This window comes from Ceratosolen solmsi, unplaced genomic scaffold (genome assembly GCF_000503995.2).
Source record: "Ceratosolen solmsi marchali unplaced genomic scaffold, CerSol_1.0 scaffold6, whole genome shotgun sequence".
Taxonomy (NCBI): domain Eukaryota; kingdom Metazoa; phylum Arthropoda; class Insecta; order Hymenoptera; family Agaonidae; genus Ceratosolen; species Ceratosolen solmsi.
Window position 1 is genome coordinate 7,002,259 of NW_011948414.1, and position 17,683 is coordinate 7,019,941.

Sequence of the window (17,683 nt, forward strand, 5' to 3'; positions counted from 1 at the left end):
AATGAATTCCTTGAGAGACCTCGGATGCGTCGCGGTCACCGACATCTTTAGGAGAAAGCTGGCGAGAACTCGACGAGCGACGTTGAATGGAAAATTGCGCGAGATTTCTGCGGAACGATCGGGAGTAGTGAAATCACGGCTTTAATTGGTCTCGAGCTCTACAAAGTGTGGATGTTAAATTGACGAGATAGAGACAGAAAGGGAGAAAGAGAGAGAGAAAGAGAGAGAGAGAGAGAGAGAGAGAGAGAGAGAGAGAGAGAGAGAAATTAAGGGAAGTGATTTGGCTCCATTGGCTCGGCTAGTCGCGGTATTTTTATTTTATGATAATTGCAACTACTACGCGATATTGCATATTGTCATTCTTAATAGTGGAGATGATGAGTTGAGTGTTGAAAAAAATATTATGCTATTACTGTTTGTACATTCAACTTCTGTTAGCATCTATAAAACATTTCTCGAAACTAATAATATACATAAGAGAGTTTGTATCGAAAGAGTATAAGCCTTTCTCCCTTTGTAATACGTATCAATTTATTTTACCCACGAAATATATCAGCCACTTACAGACTTTCTAATACACATGTACATACAAGCTTTTCCGAAGACTAAATTATACCGAAGCACAGTTAATGTAAAAATACGTCCAAAAAATTCCGTGATAATGATAGAGGACTGTTCTTTAGCATTTTAATTGTGACAGAATGTGTCGGGAATCGTTCCAGAATTACTGCACATTCAAACGACGTCACATTGCCTCTATTATGTTCTTCAATTTTTTAATAAATTATTGGTCGCGCATAGGGGTGTGAGAATGGATTACTTTAAAGTAATGCAGTAATTTAACTGTTAGCACGCGTGAATGTTCCAAGTCCGGTCAATTTCCTTTGGGATAATAAAAAAATTGTCATTGAACGTTCTTGCATATACTAGGGGATGAAAAAGTAACCGTACTTTCACTATGTTAACATAAAAATTTTGCAGCATTATTCGGTAATATGGCTGTGTGACTTAATAAATGTCTATTTATATCAATAAATGGTAGATAGAAAATGAATCAGCGAACTAAAATGATGATGATTGAAAATACAAGTTTTTAACTTTGCTAAAGAAGCATTAAGATTCCCGTTATTGTCTTGTAATATTAAAACTTGATTTAATAAAGCAGCGATGTTATCGATAATCCCGTTCTAATGCGAGTTAGGAATGCTTGCAAACTAAGATGCAAAAAAAAAGAAAAAATATTCTCTAAAATATTTGATACAGTGTGTTGAGTAAAATGAATCGACAATGGGCGGAAATTTTTAGAAAATTAGATAACAATGAGATATCGAAATTTTATACAGAAGACAATGCCGTATGATAGATTTAATTGTGCTTATTAAAATAAGTGAAGATATAGCGGGAATAAGGAATGGATGATCAGTACGCATGATCTTAATAGAAATATTAGAAGATGAAAAGCATTGAATCGATTGATATTAAGATAATCTTTCTTTCTCTAATATTAACCTGAAGAATAATTTGAAAACTTAACAGAATATAACGTTAATTCTTTTCAGTAGAAATGTTAATTTCTATTTCTCTTACTGTCTCGTCTCGTCTCTCTCTCTCTCTCTCTCTCTCTCTCTCTCTCTCTCTTTCACTCTAACGCGCTACGCACACATATAAATAACGCTAATATACTTTTTAAAGGTAAGCTCAAGCAATTTCAAAGACATTATATATTCCAATTAAGGCTGAGCCGAATGAAATAAAATTATAATTATTGAGTATAAATTAATTAAATCAAATGTATAAATAATGTTTACGCATTTACTCAACTTTATATGCACATGAACAAAAACGATAAATAATTTTACAATACAGTATATATTTTTTTATTCTAACAATCTTTTTCCGGAATTATGAATACACATATATATAAAAAATCAATATCGAATAAAACAATATCTTACACAAAGTAATAAATGTAATATCAAATAAATATTTTTTAATATAATTAGGTATGCTAAAACATATTAAATTTTATATATTTTCATTAAATATGCATAAATTTCAAGTGTATTTTTATGATTAAATTATGAATTCTTCATACAGTATTATTGAACAGTTACATACACTGATGTGCATATATATATATGATAAATAAGTATGAAATTTCATGTTAAAAAATTATTATACATTTTAATTAATCAAACAATTAGTTTCTGACTTTTTATACAAATAAACCTACAATATAATATTTCAAAGATATAATTCAAAATTTTATTTTAATTTAACTGATAAATTATTAAAAAATTAAATAATGGTATAAAATTTATATGGAAAAATATATATTTCTTATAAAAAAAAATTCAACTTATTGTAATAATAATAACTTTTGAACAACAATCCATTTTAAAAAATTTCATTCATAATGCTGTAGAATGTGAAAGCAAAGCAATATTATAGATTTGATTATATGCAACGATGTTAACAAAATATTAAGACAATTATATTCTTAGTACACTATTAATGCTTACTGAAACTCATATTTTCTTTATTTTCTTAGCCATATAAACGATTTATAATTTAAACTTTTGGATAAATTATTTACCAGGATATAAACGCTTTGAATGCACAAGTATTAAGAAGTTTTTTTAATTTAAAAACATAAATTTGAATTTAAATATACATTGATTTGAAGTTATTAATGTTATTAATAATGAATTTCCAAGTAATGCAATCTTTTTTTTTTTAGCTTAAGAGTCATAACATTTTACATATTCCGATCTACAAATGAATTTTACAAACTGAAATCAATGACTTTTATAATTAAACAAATCAAATTTTTCATTTTTGTTAATGAGAAAATATTAAATGATGCTCTATGAAGCCAATATTTTAATACATAAATACAAAATATGAAATTTTACAATTGCAGATGCTAATTAAAAGAATTATTAATTTCTAGCCTAAAGCGTGTCAAAATTTTAATAAATGATTATAGAAGATAAATTTTCGACTCCATTTATATATAATGATTTAGTAATACGTAAGATGTAACATTTTATACTTTGTTTTCGCCTTAATTATTTAATTGGGCTGTAGTATTATGCGAATCTCATAATATTGTTTGCATTATATTAATTTTGTCCACATATACAATGATTCAAAAAGAATAATAATATTACTTTATCGGTGCATAGTGGCTTAAAATAATAATAAGAAGGAAATCTGTGATTAAAAATTTTACGAAATATTAATATACGTATGGTAACGATACATTCAAAAATATTATTTATTAATTTAGATAAAAGTGTAGTAGCTCGTATGAATGCACGGCCTTTTGTTTCTTTTTTTTTTTTTTTTTAAGTTTCTCTCAAATCCATATATCAAATACTTTATTTTCATTAATTATTCTATAAATTAGAAAGACGATAATTACTGAGTTCGATATAATAATAGGTAGTAAAATTAGTAATACCAGTAATTAATATGATTAATATCATTAAAAATTAAAAATAATAGATATACGAGAATTAGCCTATGAGAATTACCAAACGTTTGACCGCAATAGTGTTAAATAATCAAAAAAAAAAAAAAAAAAATTCGTTGGTTATAATAGAACAGAAAAGAAGAAGAAAAAAAAAGTAGCTGCGGATACTTAATCCAACACTTATAAAAGAAATATTTGCTTATTGATGGAAAGGTAATGCAGGTAGCATATTAAACCGCACGAAAAAGATTTAATATCATTCACGATTAACTCAACAATGCCTACATTTGTTCCATAAAATATTAGGAAACTGTAACACGAAATTGATAAAAATTTGATTACCGCTGGCTATATTAACCCGAGAGCACGTAAATAGCACGGCACATTAAAAAAATTCTTTCTCAACGACCAATTCCTCGACAGCCTCGACTATAATTCCAGCTTGACGCTGCGATCCTAAATCTCGGAGTGAATTTGGAGCGGCACGGGCCGACCATCGCCTAGGGATCGAGAAAGCTCAGGTCGGAGGTACGCTTGCATGGACGCAGGTGTCCCATCCCATATAACGGAGGATAGAGATCGCACGGCTCTCGCACTCACCCTCGAAGGGCCAGGCAGTAGCGTCTCGAACGGCAGCTGGTACTAATGGAGTAAACGTCAAGGGCCCAGTCGGTCCCATCGTCACATGTCCGGGAGGCCGGTGCCGAAGCGCGCGAACGCCTCCTTCCTTCGCCGCACTTATTTCGCTCTCGGGAACGACTGGCAACACTCGAGACTCGCGGCTTGACTGACTGAAGTCGCTGGCCGCCAGTCCCGGGCCCCGATCGGCTAAGATGTCTCTCTCTCTCTCTCTCTCTCTCTCTCTCTCTCTCTCCCCCGACCACCCACCACCACCACGAAAGAGCGCGAGCCTCTTTCTCCCTCGGCTTTCTTTCTCTTCACGTGAGTCGCGGCCTCGCACTTCGAGAGCGACGACGCGTCTCCTCCGGACAGTGCCGAGCCTCCGACGAGAGATGGACCACTGCGATCTAACGTCGCGGCCATACTGTCAGCCGGGTATTTTTTGTTTTTGTTTTTGTTTTTGTTTTTGTTTTTTTTTTGTTTTTCTTTTTGTTTTTTTTTTTGTTTTTTTTTTTTGTTTTTTTTTCTCGTCAGTGTGAGGGACGCGAGGACGAGGAGCGCGACGGATCGACCATTGCCAGCACTATTGTATTCATAAATTATACATCGGCTTTCGTCGATCGAGGCAGTGAACCGAATCCTTGGCGAGAGGCTGGGCCGGCGGCGGTGCTCCTACGGATTTCCCCGTATTAATTTTCGTTTGTCTCGATGTAACCCTGCCGTCCCGCAATAATGGACCATCTTATTTCGTCTTTTCTCTTTTTGTTGTTTTTTTTTCTTTTTTCCACTTTGACTTATCGACAAATTATCGTGAAACATGTACAAATAGCCTTGCGCGCTCTTACTACATCTTGGGCTCATCGAATAAAAATGTTTGAAGAAAACGAGCTCGAATGTAGCTTTGGAATTGTCGAGTATTATAATGACTTTGATATATAAAGAAATTTATCTATTAACATTTTTCAGCCTCTACGTGACTTTCGTGCCACGCGTTTCATTTTACATGGCTAAATAAATGAAAACTACCCGGTAAGTAATTCACTACTTTTATTACTTTGCCGCTTTCCTCGCTCATGATCTATCATCGGCACTTACTTGGACACAAATTTACGTGGAAATTCTATTTATCTCCCCTTTTTCGCTCGATACAGTTAGTTACACGAATACGCGAATACACTCGCCCGCGTATTCACATGGTTACTAAAATATTCATTAATTTCGTATATTATATTAACATACAAAATTATACACATTCAATAATGCATTTAATTTACATGATTGACACCTATTTCGTAAACTACTTTTTTCCTTGCATTTCGCTGAAAATTCAATATTCTCTTTGAACACTCGTCAAAGAATCAAAGGAATATATGATTTATAACTTCTTCTCGTGACTTTTACGTATCATAATCAATAGTTATGAATTCAATAGCTACGAATAACAATAATAATCAATTTTAATGAAAAATATTAAGAATAAATGAAAATATCAATAATTATAATAACAATCATAATCACAATAATCATAATCATGCAGTATTTCACTCGCATTTATAATGTGAAAACCGTCGTTTGAAAAGTATATATCAGTTAATAAAAAGCCAATGCATAAGACGTGCTGGTTGAAAACTATTTGAAAAGTTTGCCAGAGGAAACAAATAAATGACGTTTCGACTTGCCACTAAATCAATATCACAAACAGCAATTTCAAAGTCCAATCAAAAACACCGCGGGACTTTGTTTGGTAGAGCCACTCATCAATCATACTTTATGCGTTAAGTAACTTTGTTTATTCACTCTTGTACTTCATTATACAAGATGGAAAGTATGACAATACAAGCACTTAATAATATTCTTAGCAACAATGGTAAGTTCCTTTTTGACGTACGACACAAAGTAATGAAATTATTTTGGCTTTTCCATTGGTCCACATTACTTGTCTACATGTCTCTCTCTCTCTCTCTCTCTCTCTCTCTCTCTCTCTCTCTTATTTTTCCTAGCCGAATTCGTCGCTACTTCCTTTCCACTTCGCTTCTTATCGCGAAAATCTTTTACTTGACTTTGAATGCGGTTACTCTAATGCGCGCACTTTCTAATCTTTTCAATTGTGAAAATATACTTTTTACCCGGGGTTTTCAGTTGATAAATTAACTGTCGTTTAAGGCAAGATTTTTGAGCGACTTGATGTTAGAACTTAATGTAATTAAACTGAGTGTAAACAATTACATTCTCATCCATAAGATTTCACTCTTTTATTACCATTGAATGACAAATTAGCTTAGTTGTAGTACCGTAATTTCTTTTGCCGAATTGCGATTCATACATGCGCAGGTTAACCGGCTCACTCGCTTTGACATTCTGATGCAAGTACACTTAGAAATGCAACTGCTCCGTCTATTCCTTTTTCTCTCAGCCTCTCCTTGCTTCTTTGACTTTTGACTTCTTTCTACCTCTTTCGCTAAAACTTGCACGCAGCTTTTGCAACTGTTGGTGTCGTTGCTTTACATTGCGCTCCCTTCAACCCATTTATATGTATGAGAATGCACCTTACTTATCGCAGATGTTTTCATAATACATTCCCGAGTATCCTAAAAAGCTACAAACGAAACTGGCCAATATACACCTGCCTGCCGACACTCTTGTAGTTAGAAATTAATTGGACGTCGAAAATGCTTATTTTTTTTCTTTTTTTTTTTTTTTTTTTTCCTTTTTGATTATCTCAAGTTTCCCGATAACTAATATATGTAATATAGAGTCTTTTTCTTTCTTTCTTTCTTTCTTTCGTTTTGATTTGTTGTTGTTGTTGTTGTTGTTGTTTTTTTTTTCGTTATTCTAATTTTTCTTTTAAATGAAAGCAAAACGAGCGGCAAGAGGACTCGAAATTTCAGCTTTATCTTAAGTACGATATTTTTACATTAGAAATTATTGCTTTGACAAGTTGAGAGATTGGACGTAATAGTTAAAATGATTACGTTTGCCTTACATAAAATGCTTTTATAAAGCTTTTGTAATGATCGTGTTGATTAAGGCTTTGCAATATATTGCTTTTAACTAAAAGCATAAAATTTTGTTACGCGTCGATAACCGAACATTATATTTTCTTAATCAGCTCTTTAAAAAATTGAATGATATTTTCTTTACACAATCATTCAATTGACTTGCTAATTCCGATAAATGAATTTAATATTGCCGCGACTTTAATTGAATATTTTAATATTATCTGCTTCACTTTTTCATCACTTTTTAGCCTAATATTTTGTATAAATTTGTAATTTTTCCTAAGAGCTTTCATACACACGATGAAAATATAAATTTGATATTTCATTGAAGATTTCGCGCAAGTAAATGGAAAATTTATGTAAATTCAACTATTTCTTAATTTAATATACTTAGCGCTTATTCGGTCGCCAAGACTCAATGGCATTACATATGCGTTTAAGAACCTAAGTCTAAAGGATAGTGCGGTTACATTTTGCAAATTAAAATAATTAAATATGCTATCACCTGCGTAGTCCGAAGCACGAGATTTTGATAATCACGGCAGTAAATTTAACTTCGAGAGAAAAATCAAGACTTTGGCTGCACATGTTTACAGCTGTTACTCGTGGCAGCTGTTGAGTCTAGAGCAAAAGATAACATTTGCATATAAAAGTTAGAACAAGAGGAGTTTTCAGACAGAGTAAAGGTGTGCTTGAATGTGGCTCGAGCAGAGAAGGAGAGTGGGGAGAGAGAGAGAGAGAGAGAGAGAGAGAGAGAGAGAGAGAGAGAGATACCAGAGGTAGCGCGATACATCATCACAATGCAAAAGGATGATTTTCATTTACGAAATGTAGTAATAAAACGTAATCACCTTTTACACTTGTCGTTGTTTTACGAATAGCAAAGTCACAGACTCGAATAGCGTTCCATGCGCTACTTGGTACATGACAAGCTTCATCCCCCCCCCCCACACAACAGATGTTATCGTATTATTCTCTTTAATTTCCTACCTGTAAAGGAAAGCCCTTTGTTATTCCTTGAATTAAGCCCGTCGTCTCAAAATACATCAACTCCTCCTCATTCATCACGTAGCAAAAACTTACCGCTGAATGGTTTTTTGGCAACGCCTCGCCTTCGCGTGACAAAAACAAAAAAACAAAAAAACAAAAAACAAAAGACAAAAAAGAGAAAAAATAAAGCTTAATAAAACAAAAAAGGAGAAAGAAAGAAAAAGAAAAGCCATCGCTAAAATTGTAGCGGGACGAGAGAGAAAAGGTCGTCCCCCCCCCCCCCCCCCCACATTCGACGAGCAGACGTAAATGCTCGAGGCTCGTGAGCTCCAGATGGACTTTCACGTGTGTAGTGGGATACATGGTGATCCACTTGGCCGTGCGCACTATAAACACGAACCCGAACGCTTTTACGGGGTCACGCGCAACCTTTCGGATTATTTTCTGCGTCGTTGCCGCTCTCCGTATCACAAACACGTGTGTATGACCGCGCATACAATCGCGCTCGCATGCACACGGTGGCTGGCACGCTCTTGAGGAACTCCGTTGTTGCGTTTATTGTGTCACTTGTGACTCTCGTTCCTCTCTTTCCCCATTATTTCCGACAGGCCACGCGTTTTTTTAATTGCCCGCCGTGGCAATTTGTACGCCTTTATTGGAAATTTTCACAACTGTGGGAAACTAACTTTTTTTTTCTCCGGTGTTATCTGTTGCTCTCGATTACTCACATGGACGCTTTTATCCGTTATTTTGTCTCCTTCGTTTGCTGCGTCGTGAAATGAAAAAGTTGACGACTCCCACGACGCGAATATGACGTTATAGTCTCGTACACCCGAGATATTTCTTTTTTTAAAGGTGTTGCCCGCCTCGTCGTATGTAACGACGCGGCTGAATAGTAAATACGTTATTGCATTTTATTGCCTATCAAGTTTTCAATACAAATATGTAAGTTCTTTCCAATTGGAAACGACACCCTTTAACACTTTACATGCAATAACAATGCAAAAACAATGCAAAAACAATGCACAAACAATGCACAGACAATGCACAGACAATGCACAAACAATGCACAAACAATGAAAAAATACCAACGTGAAATGTAATCTGCGGAAAATTAAATTATTCGGAAACTTGAAAAGCAGCCTAAAGTTAATATAAATACAGTGAATTGCAGACCGTTCAATTGACAAAGCCTCATCAACTTTTATAAACAAATGCACTGGCAAATATTTTAAGTCTATAGGCGATATGTATGCTAATGCGTGCTATCTATAATAAATAATGCAATACGTAATGGAATAAATAAATGTACTCATAAATTTTATGAATTTATTTCTCTTTACATGTCGCGCAGCAGTAAGTATTTCATTCGGTCATTTTTAGTCATAACGCGCCACATAATTGCTCAATACTCAATTCGCAATTTAACTTCGTGGCGACTCTTAACCGACCAAAGGTATTAACAAGTATTAGAAACGCAAAAGCAACAAAAGATAAAAAAAAAAAAACTGCGGTTTTAAAAGTGTCAAAATATGGCAAAAGAGAAAATATATAATAAACAATTTATCTGCAAAACCCAATTTCCTTGTAATATGGATACATAAAAACTGAGATTCGAATTATTATCAGCGAAATATTAAATAAAAGGTCGATTATTTTATATTTGCCATCATAACAAACGAATGAATAAATAAATAAAATAGAGAAACGAATTTTATTAACTAATCTGTTGTATCAGGGACGTAAAATTTATTAGCGTGTGCTTTATCGATAGGCTAAGTAGTGCTTTATTAACATTAGCTCTTAATAAAATTAAAATTATAAGTAGATTTATTTGCATATATCGGTGATATGGCATTCATGGGACAGAGGTGAAATTATTTGTACGCGCGTATAAATATTTGTTAATTTCACTGTAATTTACGAAAAATTTATACGTCATTAGGATAAATCGAATTGATAGTCTCCACTTTAAGATCGATCGTTAGAGTCATGGGATGAATTATAGGTTTGCCGACGCAAATTCAAGTACGAACGAGAACAAGACAAATACAAAAAGGACATTTCTACTCAATTGCCGATCATTATATCAATGGACAAAATAATAATACAAATTCGGGCGCATTGACATGGAGCGACTAAAGCGTGTGGCTAAAAATGAAATGAAACGTTAAAAATCCATTGGCACTATCTCCATCACAATTGTACTTATCGATGCGAATTGGATGCCAAAAAAAAAAAAAAACTTCAAATCAATTCTACCATTTATGGGCCAAGCGAGCAAAGTATATTAATTACCGGGGAGACCGAGAAATCCAATTCGCCAACAAAGAAGAAAGCATCGGCCAAGTATGCCTACTACGCAGAATACAGCCAAGCATCGCACAAAGTACGAGAGAAAGCAGTGTACGTACCCCTCCCCCCCTTCTTTCCCCCCTCCCCCCGCCCCCAACTAAATGCGTTCGATTAAGCTATAAAGCTCTAGAGACGTAGCAACAACCCACTTAATTCATTCATATTCATAAAAGCCACCGGCGTCGTCTCATTACCGCGGCTAAGGGCGATGAGGAGAGGAGAAGTGGCTACAGCCCGACGACAAAGAAAATGGGGGCGAGCGAGAGCTTTCACGATCGAGGACAGAGATACAGCTCAACTGTTTTGCCAGTTTCACTGCAAAACGGCCGAGAGTGGAAAACTGGTGGGCTCACGTACACGTTCATATACGAGTCAAACTTCTCCTGTAGCTTTTACCCAATTGTTTACCAAGCGTTACACTTACCTTTTTTCACCATCTCTCGCGTGTCTGAATTTCGATTATCAACTCAGCAATTATTGCGTGAGGAATTAATCCGCTGATTAAATAATTTTACGCGAAGATGCAGTTGACTTTTGGGAAACTACTTATGCTTAATTTATAGACTTAATGAATCGCTCGATCTTCTTGATAATAATAATAATAGCCGTTGCGATGATGCAAAATGCAAACAGTCGTCTATCTAAAAGAAGTTCAAGACTTTTAAATTCCATTATCATTTCTATTCATTACTTATTAAACTGGAAATATAATGTCGCGGTACAACGCAACATTACACAATCTTTTAATTATAATATATTGCAATAATTTTGCTTTGTGAATACATTACATTACGACGAATAATATTTAATCCGACATACATATACATATGATGATTGCAAATAAAACTTTTAAATTGTTTTAAATTTTATAAAAATTCATTATACCAACTATATTTGTTTATTTCAAAATTAGTTTACTAGCATTAAAATGATTGTCTTGTCTCCTATCTTCGGTGTCGTCATTAAAATTTCAACTAATCGTCATTCTTTAACTAGAATTTCTTATTATAAAATCATATTTATCAATTTATCAACTAATCTTAAAACGTGTACTATCAACAATAATAACGAGTTTAAATATGGAATATAAATCAAATTCAAATAAATACTAAATAGTAACAATTATAAAGAAACTTAAATATCGAAATAAAGAGTAGTTTTCGATTTATTTTACAACTAACATTAGTGCGATATTATTTATAATAATCTTTAAATCGTATTTGCGACTTAATGATTTTAGAGAAATAGTTTTACATAGTCCATGATATTTGCAACAAATATAAGTATTTTCACATATAAAATAAACTATCTGTACAAAGTTAAATATTCTAGCTTAATTATGTAATAAAAATTTAATTAACCTTCTTAGATTTAAGAAACTATCAATCGTAATCATTAAGCTCAAGCGAATTAATTGTGTAAATTTACAATTGTCTTGTGCAATAAATTTGTACTCTAATATATAAACGATGGAATATTTATGGAATACATAACAATTAATATACTTTTTAAATTAATTGATATCCTCAATTTGTTTTAATAGAAGAATATTCAAGTGATTTCCTGAATTTTATTAATTGATTAAGAGAGCTCTTATTAGGTAAGTAATAATACATTTTTTTATATTACGATTTCGCAATAATAATGATGACAAATTTAAGTTAAAAATCACCATTGCTTTTCATTTTGAAGAATTTGATTTTTTATATTTTAAAGGAATCTAATGCATTTAAATTTTTGTTTTTAACAAACTATTATATATCATAGCCTTCAATATCATTATCTAAACGTTCTATTCGGACCAATTTATCGGAAAATAAGCTTCAATTATAGAATTATTTTTCTGTTAAAATACTTTCAATATCAATTGTAATTAAATTAAACATTGTTAACTCGTACTTTTCATGAACTTCATTTTTTTTTTTTTTTTTTTTTTTTTTTTTTTTTTTCTTTTTTTTTTTTTTTTTTTTTTTTTTTTTTTTTTATATTCAACCAACCAATGCACACATTAAAAAAACTGTCTATCTTAATTAATGAAACATAATAATTGTATTACATTAATGTACAGTTTTATTTTACAATTGTGAGAATTAGTTCATGATTGATAAAATTCTAGCAATTTCATATAGATGCGTTGCGTTATAACAAAATTATATTGAATTCTAACTTTTATTTCAGTTTTTAGAAATGATGTCTATTTTAACATTATATGTGATCAATTAGTTGCATTTACAAGATTATTTCATTTCAGATATATTCTTATTACATTTGAGTTTTAATATTATTCGAACGATTTTTATTTGAGATTTTATCTAATATTAAAAATTAAATTTAAATATTTTATTTTATTTTAATTTAATTTTAATTCAATTTCAACTTTATGTTTTACATAACATTAAAAATTTAATTTAACATTGGATATCATCACATCAATAATTATGAGCGTTTCTATTAAAAAAAAAAAAAAAAAAAAAAAAAAAACCGAATGCTTATTGTAGTACCAAAAAGTTCGGTATAGATTAATAAAAATGTTTAGCTCTAATGAAACTGTGATTAGTTTGAAGATTGAGACATTTTTACGAATGTTAGTGGACTTTTTTTTTTTATCATTTTGTTTTATTCAATTATTTCATAATATATATTTGTTGAGAGAGAGAGAGAGAGAGAGAGAGAGGGAAAGAATATATGCAGTTATTACTAAATTTATATCAATTTTGTGAAGCGAACGATGAAATAAATTCTAAAGTAAATTTGAGTTATTCATTGAATAATAAGATAAAATAATGCTCACATTTAGTGGAGATTTTTATTGAATTTAAAACGAGTGCCCAGTTTACTTAAAATTCAACATTACACCTTAGAAAATTGTAATAATGCATTAGGCAAACTTTATCTAAAATAGAAAATCCGATTAAAAATAGAATTCATCTCAATCATAATTTAATAATCAAATTTCTTATTCGTCCGAAGTAGTACTTTTTACTAGAAAACATTGATTCTCTCTAAATTTTCTCCAAATTCCAACACAAGTTGATGGTTGATTTAATAATTTCCATCGTATAAAGTTGAATCTTTTTAAAAAAATTATAATCAAGGGGTATTTTATTTATATTATAATTGCAATATATCATAGTAATTGAAAAATAAGTTTGAGGAATAGAAAACAAATATTATAAAGCAGCGGTTAACTTGCTCTTAGTATGTTCGCAAAAAGTTTTGGAATTCTTAAAAAAACTTTTTAAACTTTTTACTACTTTGTCACTTTCCTTAATCGTAATATATCTAAATAATTATGTTATCCTTCATAATAAACACAATATATTGTGGAGAATAATATTTAGTCGGTGTAAATTAAGTTAGCGAAACAAATGAAGTTTTATAATAATACTTGACGATAATTGCTTTCTTTGATATAATAATTCACGTTTAGACGTATATTTAAAAAAATCCAACTTAATAATAATCCAATAAAGTTAATGAATAATTTTTCCATGATGATTGGTCAATACACGTCATTAAATATTACTATCCTTAGAAAAAATATGACTCGATGATATTTCTGTTGGATATTAGATAATAAAACCCAAACATGTGTAATTCCTGTATCCATTGTCGCTTATTCTTCATTGAAAATTAATAGAAAAGGTAGATAGCCCCATAATAAACAAAGATAAATGGATTGATCATTTGCTAAATCATTAATCCGATCTCAATTTCATCAATGATCAGATTCAATGTTTTTTCATTGCATTTCGTTAACTTCTTTCGTCGAGAGCGGCATTAAAGCCATTGCCCTTCTTTCCTTTTCTAATCCGTCGACGGCGAAATCTTTTTTTTTTTTTTTTTTTTTTTCCTTGCCAATTCTGTAGAGAGCAAATATTCATTAGCATTTTATCGCACTGAGAATGCACATCGACCAATTGAATTCCAATGGATTAACCAACCACCTTTGTGTGATTTATTTCTAACTTCATCAATATTTCCTCCTTTTGACGATAATTGCTGTTTCCCAATGCACTTGCTTTACTCACTTATGTGTGACCGGGCCAATCCTTTTAATTTTTTTTTAATGAAACACGGAGAGGAGCATTTGATATTTTCGGAAAGATGTTATTATGTAGTCGATTATTGGCAATGAGAAATTATTTATTTTACTTTTCTCTGCCCTCCTACGCGCTCTGCATATATTCGAGTTTTTTCTGTTATCAATTTGTATAGTACAGTAGCACTTAAACGTTTAGCTCGTCGAATAATTTTTGAAGCTTGATTTTGTTCTTTTAAAGCCTCGACATCGCGTCAATTTTTATATCAACAGACGAAACATTTATTTTGCATAAAAAAATATTAGATGTAATCCGAATGAATTATTTAATTTTTTAGAACAAATACTTATCATGGAAATAGTCAATGGAAATTCATATACTGTCAATTAATCGTGCGACTTTCAGAAATGTCTATTGATAATTTAACTATTGTAAATCCAATTAATCGCTTATATTTTAACTTCTAACATACCTTAATATGTTATTATTCATTAGATATTTAAATAATATATTGATTGATGAAATTATTGCAATAACATTTATCGTGATAGAAATTGTTTCTTAATTGTTTACGAGGGTTTTTAAATTCTTATTATACTCAAGACAATAAAATTCTTGTTTTACCAGTTTACTAACATTATATATTGTACTTTTTCTTTTCGCCTTTTTCTTTTAAAAATTACATACTCGTTATTTTTTACGCAATCTTTTAATTGCCCTTCAACTATTTAATTTAACTCCGAATCTGACGGATCATGAAACTTTAACGTCTATATTAATTAAATAAATCTAATTTGTACATCATTTCGATACGATTGATCATCGTTTTCATACGAATAATAAAATTCTATTTTTCACCTTGACTTTTAAGTCTTTGTATTATTTAATAACGCAAATTAATAATAAAATAACATTTTTTTTTTTTTAACTCATTGCAATAACTGGAAAAATATTGCAGAGTTGATATAACAAACTTATTTACAAGAATATATATTCAATAGTTTTGTTAATTAAATTAACAAATAGTTAAATTGCGTATATATTTAATAATTGATATCTTTGAAATCAATAAATACTTTCTTTTTAGGTAATTATTTTAAGATTATTAAGCTTTTCAGGCAGCTTTAATGTTGTATGATTCACAACTGTGAAAAATAATATAACATAACAGTTGAAAGCCGTTAAATATCGTTCTATTTTAATTGTATTTGTTTAGGTGTACCTTAGAATGATAATAATGAGATGCAAATATTTACACAACTCTCATGCTTCGATAAAAGTTATAATTACGTTAAATATATTAAAAAATACAATTATATGTTGATCATCTGCTTTATCGCGGAACTGTTAAAATGATTAAAGCAATCGTATTAAATGAAATATTCATCGATTGATGTATACATTTGGCGACCAGCGAGTTTTATCATTAATTTAAGGACGAAAACAACAGCGGTAACGTGAGAAACTATTTTGTTAATTCGTTTTATTAATATGCATAGGAATTTTCCGAACTGCAAAGATACGCGTGAGTGTGCTTCGCTTTATGCTTTACATAAGATGTTGAAATCTTTAAGCGCCACTTCCTTGAAACAACTTTTCTTTTTTTTTTTTAAGTTGGAGCATATGTACATCCGTCTTCTTAACCGATTCACTTGAACTATGTAAGGTACATCCTTGAGTTTCAATAATGTCTTTCAGCTCTGGCAATCTTCTCAGACAGAGATTTCCTTTTTTCATAATTTCACGGAACTTATCGTCGACTTGGACTTGTTCGCGGCTCAAATAAGCCAACGTGAACAAAAATCAATTTGCTGAAAAATTCACTACGACTAGTTGAAGATAGGTTTATTGCAAAGCTTTCGTGAAATGTTCAAGTAAATCGGCTACAAGATAACGAATGTGCGCAGCTGCCGAATTCGGAGAAAAAGTATTGGTGGAAAATGATTGGTGGAAAAAGATTTTTGAAGATTTGTGCGGTCTCGTGTGAAGTACGGGGAAGTGCGTTCTCAAATTTCTTCGTAGCTTGGAAAAGATTTTCAAATTTTTGTTTAGAAATTTTTCCACGCACCTTCGACTTTCGAGGGAATAGAAAATCTCGATGAGAGAGTTTCCAATTCCAGTGGAGCGTCACTATGACTTCTTTCTTCCACGTAGTAAATAAATGCAGCGATTGTGTCAAAATTTAGAAATTGGAAACATAAGGACTGTAATTGCATAATCTTGAGACCGTCCTTCTTATGCAAATAATATATATATGGGCTTCAAATTGGTATTGGTGATTGAGCATTCGTAGATATTTGTAGCGATTGACGCGTTTGTCAAACAATTTACCATCAAACGTTCCTGATAAAATACGAAATTTTTTCGTACGAACATCAATGTCGCTATATCGGCAATATTCAACTAAAGGCACCACTCGAGTTGATATATTATTTACTTTATAACTAAGCGCACATTTATCTACTTTCAATATTGCGTTTATTTTTATCACCGATGAAGTATGCTTCCTCCGCCCCACCTCCAAAAAACACATTAAACGAGGCGCAAATGACAAATATGCATTAACTAGGAAATTGGTCGCACTCGATCGGCTCACAGTTTTCCCAGATGACAATGCTATTTAAGTGTCTCGGTATCGATGTTATTTAGGTTTCCCCGTGACACACTTGCTCCAACCACCTCCAACTTTCTCATCGTTCGCTCAAACTTCAAGCGCTCCGAGCTCACGGCTAATCACACGTGCGATAAAGTGTGATTCGAGTCCCGGGAAAAGCTTCCAGCGGCAACTCTATGTCCTCGTCGATAGCGAGTGTTCTTGTAAGGACGACGGGGCCGCAGCTAAGTCATCGAAGGCCAAGGACAACGTGTCATGGAGTCGTAGAAAGTCGTGTCGGACTGCCGATACGAACAGCCGGGACTCCACTCCACCTACAAACATCGTAAGAACGTGATGTTGGGACCAGGGGTAGGATGATAGGTTTCGTGGGGGTAGGATAATTTGTGGAGTGGTTTGAGGGGTCCTTGTGGGTGGGGTGGATGGGGTATCGGGGGTCGTCGCCAGCGGTGTCGATGATCATCGCCAAGGCGTAAAAAGCGCGAGAATCGTGGCGGTGGCGATGGCGGCGTAAGCGTCGGCGTCGGCGTCGGCGTCGGCGTCGGCGTCGGCGGCGATAGAGAGGCGGCAGCAGTAGCCTCCC

The 17,683-nt window shown here is 32.4% G+C and overlaps 1 protein-coding gene across 2 annotated transcripts in view; it reads right to left on the reverse strand.

Annotated features, from left to right (window-relative positions):
* Positions 1 to 4,118, reverse strand: part of LOC105367913 (atrial natriuretic peptide-converting enzyme) — a 74,760-nt gene extending 70,642 nt beyond the window's left edge. The window contains exon 1 of one of the 2 annotated variants that reach the window (XM_011506768.1): positions 4,079 to 4,118. The gene's annotated coding sequence lies outside the window, so the exon portion shown is untranslated. Of the gene's footprint in view, positions 1 to 3,820; positions 3,887 to 4,078 lie in introns of those variants that run through there. The other variant, XM_011506769.1, reaches the window with a different exon arrangement.
* Positions 4,119 to 17,683: the final 13,565 nt, after the last annotated feature.